The following is a 6,000-nucleotide window of genomic DNA, read 5'->3' on the forward strand; positions in this document are numbered from 1 at the left end:
TGTGATCATCAGTTTTTAAAAGGATCAGGAAGCTGGATATGTTGGCATAATCTGTACTCCTAATACTCCAGAGAAGCTAAGCCAGGTTGATTGTCATGAGTTCAAGGCCAGCACTGTCTACAGTGTAAACAAAACAACAAGAACAATAAAGAGAACAAATAGCCACACACCCCCCATTCCCCATACCACCCTCAAAAATCAAGCCTGGCAGGTCAGATTTAGAACCAGGACTTTGCTGCCACCTAGGGGATTTACCTAGTAGTGAGCCATTTACGAAATTGAGAGTCCAGGTGGCTACAGGCTTTTAATTAAGTAAGGCAAAATTCCTTGGAGTTCTGAGCAAGAATTTTCATATATATCTTCTGATGGAAACTAATAATATCCCAGGCCATGGACACTTTTTAAGAGGTGATTAATGGCCTCTCTGAAACACCACGTACCTGTCCAAGAGTCTGAGTGCACTGGAGACCACACCAGTTTTTAGTCACCAGGAGAGAATCTCTGTCAATAGGAGACTAACTAAAACCTCAGAGAACAAACACAATCTAATTTTCTATTTTAGAAACTTTATTATGTAAAAAAAACTATTGAATAGGGCTGAGCAGGCAGATCTCTATGAATTCCAGGCCAGTCCAAGTTTGTCTAAACAAACTAACAAAAAAAAAACAAAAACAAAAAACAAACAAACAAAAAAAACCCACTCAAAAACAGAACCTGCAAACACAAAAAAACAACACACCCAAAATTAAGCAGACTTAAAGTCTCTACAACTCAGTGGCTTTCTAGATAGTTAGGACTGGCATTCAGCACAGAAGCTGTGTCCATTACCTGTGTTCAGTCCTTCCTCACCTCTGTATACAAACCTTTCTTGTTCTTGCTCTTTTCTTCATGTTATACTGTACCCACATGTACATTTGCTTACATATATTATTGGTTAGATTTGACACAGTAGAAAGAACATGAGGTTTCTTTCTTTCTAAGATTGTGAGATCTCAGTTAATGCTACACATTCTAAGTCTATTCCTTTTCCTACAAACTTTTAAGCTTCATTTTCTTTTCAGAGTAGTATTCCTATATACATTATATTTACATCCCAATATATATTATGTATTCACTATATGCCCATCTATTGGTGGACAACTAGTTTGATTCTAATTCTTTGCCATAGTGAATAAAGCAGCAATAAACATGGGGGTACAGATATCTCTATGGTAGGGTGTGGAGTAGTCATATGGTGGTTTTTTGTGTTTGTTTTCTGAGGCAGGATCTCTCTCTATAGCTATTGCTGTCCTGGAACTCACTTTGTTAGCCAAGCTGTCTTGAAACTCACAGAGATATACCTATCTGCCCCCCAAGAGGAGGGATTAAAGGAATCCACCACCATACCTGATGGCGGTTGTATTTTTAATGTTTGAGAATATCCAAACTGACTTCCACAATGGCTGTATTAATATGCACCCCTACCAACAGTGAACAAGGGTTCCTTTCTCTCCACATCCTCTCCAACATATGTTGTAAGATTTATTGATGATAGCCATTCTGACTGGGGTGAGATGGTATCACAGTCATTTTTATTTGCACTTCCCTGATGGCTAGGAATATTGAACAGTTTCTAAAACATCTATTAGCCCTTTTTTTGTTGTTTTGTTTTGTTTTGTTCTTTTTCAAGACAGGGTTTCTCTGTCTAATCCGGGCTATCTTGGAACTAGCTCTATAGATCAGGCTGTCCTCAAACTCACAGAGATCTGCCTGTCTCTGCCTCCCGAGTGCTGGGATTAAAAGCATATGCCACCACATATGTATGTATGTGTGTGTGTGTGTGTGTGTGTGTGTGTGTGTGTGTGTGTCTATTCAGTGCATTTACTTGTCTGTTGATTGGCAGTTTTATTCCCTTGGTATTTAATTTCTGCAGTTCTTTGTAAGTTCTGTACATTAGCCCTTTGTCTAAAGTACAGCTGGTTAAGATTCCCTCCCATTCCTTTGCTATCTAAGAACTTTTTCTTTTCATGTTGTCCATCTATGGATCCTAGGGATTCATTCCTGTGCTGTTGGTGTTCTACTTAAAAAGGTATTGCCTACCCCAATATTTTGAGGGGTATTGCCTATGTTTTCTTTTAAGATTTCAGTGGTTTGGGTTTTTAGTGAAAGTATTGATCTATTTTGAAATAGTTTTTGTACAAGGCTTAATGCTCCTCCAAATAGAAACCCAGTTTTGACAGCACCAGGTGTTGAATAAGCGTTTTTCCAAAGTATAATTTTGCCTCCTTTGTCAATGTTAAGTGGATATAGCTTTGCTCTTTAACCTACAGGTCCTCTATTCTACTCCACTGGTCTTCCTGTATGTTTTTATGCTAGCACCGTGCTGTCTTATCACTATAGAGCTCTATAGTAGAACCTGAGGTCTTACCTCTTAGGATTGCTTTGGCTATTCATGTCTTTTGTGGTTTCATATGAATTATTGTATTGCTTTTATCTAAACCTGTGAAATATGACCTGGGGATTTCACTGGTATTACATTAATTCCATAAATTAATTTGGGTAGAATAGACATTTTCACAATATTAACTCTGCCTATTCAGAAACATGTAATATTTTTCCATCATATAGTATCTCCTATAATTTCTGTTGTCAGTATCTTGAGATTTTCATTGTAGAGGTGTTTCATTTCTTTGGTTAGATGGATTCTAAATATATAATGGGAAAGACTTATTTTGAATGGAATACTTTTTCTAATTTCTTTCTCAGAGAGTAGACTATTAGCATAAATTAATTTTTTATATTGATTTTGTATCTGCAACTTTACTGTGTTTTATAGGTCCAAGTGTTTTCCAGTAGGCTCATCCAGGTCTTTTAAGTAAAGAATCCTGTCATCTGCAAATTGAGATGGTTTGACTTCATCTCTTCTTACTATTATCCCCTTTGTTTCTCTCTAACTCCTATAGTGAAAACATTGAACACTATATTGAATAAGAGACGGGAGTTGAAGGGATCAGACCCTCACCCAACCCCCTGCTTTAGCAGCCATGACAGACTGCAGAAAAGAAATGTAGGCCTCTAACTCAGCACATGCCACAAAGGAACTCCGGGACAGACCAAACCCTTCCCCCTAGCTTCCTGGAGCCTAAAGCCAAAACTGAATACAAAGAAACTCCAGACCCCATAGCCTCCTGGACACTTAGTTCCTGGAAACCGTGTCTGGCCACAAGGAAACTCCTAAAGAGACCAGAACATCCCCTGTAGTCTCCAGGATTTTCAGTTCTGAAAACTATTGGTATTTATGTACAACAGACAAAGCCATAGAAACCATAAAATGTTCCCTCTCAGCACTAACCAGTGAGAATAATTGGCACACAGGTATTTCATGCCAAAATATGACTTTGAAAAAAAATCCCAATTGTTCCCAAATGTCAACCAATCAGAAACTGACCCATACCTCTCCCCACCCGCTGATCTAACCCTACAGCCACAAGAGGAAGGGATTCACTTCCTCTTCTGGCTGCTGTGTCAGCTAACTAGACAAAATCCCTGACATGGTAGGATAGAGCAATAAACCTTGTGTGAGTTGGCTCCTTGGTGGTCTTTTTGGGGTCTTAAGAATTTGACATAACAGTGTGGACATTCTTGTCCCATTTCTGGTTCTAGAGGAAATGCTCTCATGTCCCTCCACTTAATATAATGTCAGCTATAGGTTTGTTGTATATAGCATTTATTTATTCATTTATTCATTCATTTATTTATTTATTTTTTGTTTGTTTGTTTGTTTATTGAGGTATGTTACATCTATTTATAAGGCTCCAGAAGTCTGGTCAGGAAGGTGTGTTGAACTTTGTCAAATGCCTTTTCAGCACCAATTGAAACAATTGTGCAGTTTCTGTCCTTGAGCTTGTTTATATGCTGCATTACATTGACACATTTACATATGTTGAGCAGAACTTGCCTTTCTAAGGTGAAGCCCACTAGGTCATAATGTATAATACTACTAATGTGCTTCTGAATTTGATTCAAAAGTATTTTGTTAAGGTATTTTTGCATTTATGATCACCAAATAAATCATTATATAGTTTTCTGTTTTATCTGTATCCTGGTTTTGGTATTAAGATGGTAATGGCTCCATAGAATGAGTCTGATAGAATTCCTTTAGGTTAAAAAGAATTGATCTAAGGTCTTTCTCAAAGGTTGAGAGAATTCAGCAGTGGACTCATCCGGTCCTGGCCTTTTCTTCATGGGCAGGCCTGAAACTTGCTATGTAGATCTGGTTGGCCTGCAGCTCTCAGAGATCCTCCTGGCTCTGCCTCCCAAGTGCTGGCAGAAAAGGTGTGTAACATCACACCTGAGTAGCTATAACATTCTTGGCTCACCGTTGTTTACTTCCAGAGCTTGAAAAGTTATATTCTATGTTCTGCTTTCCTGGTTGCTGATGAAAACTCAGGGAAATTCTGTTATTTCTGTCTTTGCATGTAAGTTGTTTTCTCCTGCTCTTTTTAGGATAATGTCTTTACATTTTTGACATTCCAACTATAATACACCATGGGTAATTTTTTCCCCTCTGGTCATGTCTGTTTGGATTTCTATGTGCATCTTGTGTTTGGAAGCCTACTTCTTTCTATATCATTGGGAAGATTTCTACTATGATTTCATCAAATTGTCTTTCAGTTTTACCTCTCTCCTACATCATAAATTCTCACATTGCCTCTTGGGTGTGTCCAGACATTTTGGAAATATTTCTCATGCTCCTTCACTTTTTCCCTTTTCTCTTATTTTATTTTATGTGTATGGGTGTTTTGCCAGTATGTACGTGTGATATGGACATGCCTGCTCCCTATGGAAACCAGAAGAGGGCACCAAATCCCCTGGAATGGAAGTTAAAGGTGATTGTGAGACACTATGGGGATGCTAGAAATCAAATCCCAGTCCTCTGAAAGAGCAGCCAGTGCTCATAACCATTAACTCATTTCTCCAGGCCCCATTTTTTTTCTATATTTATGTATGCTTATATTATTTTCTCAATTTTGTCCTCCACCCCTGAAATTCATTCTTCTTCATGTCTCTATGTGTCGATGATGATGATGTCTGATGTGGGTTTTTTGTTTGTTTAATTAACCGTCTCCTTCATTTCAAGTATTTATGTTTGATTATTTTTCAATATTTCAGTCTCCTTGTTAAAATTTTCTTCCATATTTTGAACGTGTCCCATCAATTTATTAATCATTTCACTCACTTTGGAGAATGTCTGGTCAAGGTCTTGGATAGATTTCCTCAACTCCTGCATCTGTTTCTCTGACTCTTCCATTTGATCACTAACTCTGTTGTTGTTGTTTTCGTTTGGTTTGATTTTTGGTTTGTTTTGGTAGGTTGTTTTTGTTGTTTGTTTATTTTTTGAGACAGGGTTTCTCTGTGTAACTATCCTGGAACTCACTTCGTAGACCAGGCTGGCCTCAAATTCAGAGATCCACCTGCCTCTGTCTCCTAAGTTCTGAGATTAAAGATGTGGACCCCACTGCCTGGCCCCTAATTCTTTTGAACATTGAGACTCTAAATTCCTTCTCAGACATTTTGGCTATCACAGTAACTTTGGGTTCCTTTTTGGGGGAGTTAGGTTGATTGGTGGCTGTGCCATATTCCTTGTATTGCTTTGTCATGATTTATACATCTGTTGAAGTGGACAGCACAGTTTCTTAGCCAAGCCTAGGGGTGGTACAGGCCTGGAATCCCAACTTTTTGGAGGCTAAGGCAAGAGAATCACAAGATTAAGACCAGCCTGGGCTACATATCAATTCAGCACCAAACTGGGCTATTTAATAAGACTGGGTCTAGGGCTGAAGAGATGGTTCAGAGGTTAAGAGCACTGGCTGCTCCTCCAGAGGTTCTGAGGTCAATTCCCAGCAACCACATGATGGCTCACAGCCATCTATAATGAGATCTGGTGCCCCTTCTGGCCTACAAGGATGCATGCAGACAGAGCACTGAATACATAGTAAATAAATCTAAAAAAAAAAAAAA

Source organism: Phodopus roborovskii, unplaced genomic scaffold (genome assembly GCF_943737965.1).
Source record: "Phodopus roborovskii unplaced genomic scaffold, PHOROB, whole genome shotgun sequence".
NCBI classification, from domain to species: domain Eukaryota; kingdom Metazoa; phylum Chordata; class Mammalia; order Rodentia; family Cricetidae; genus Phodopus; species Phodopus roborovskii.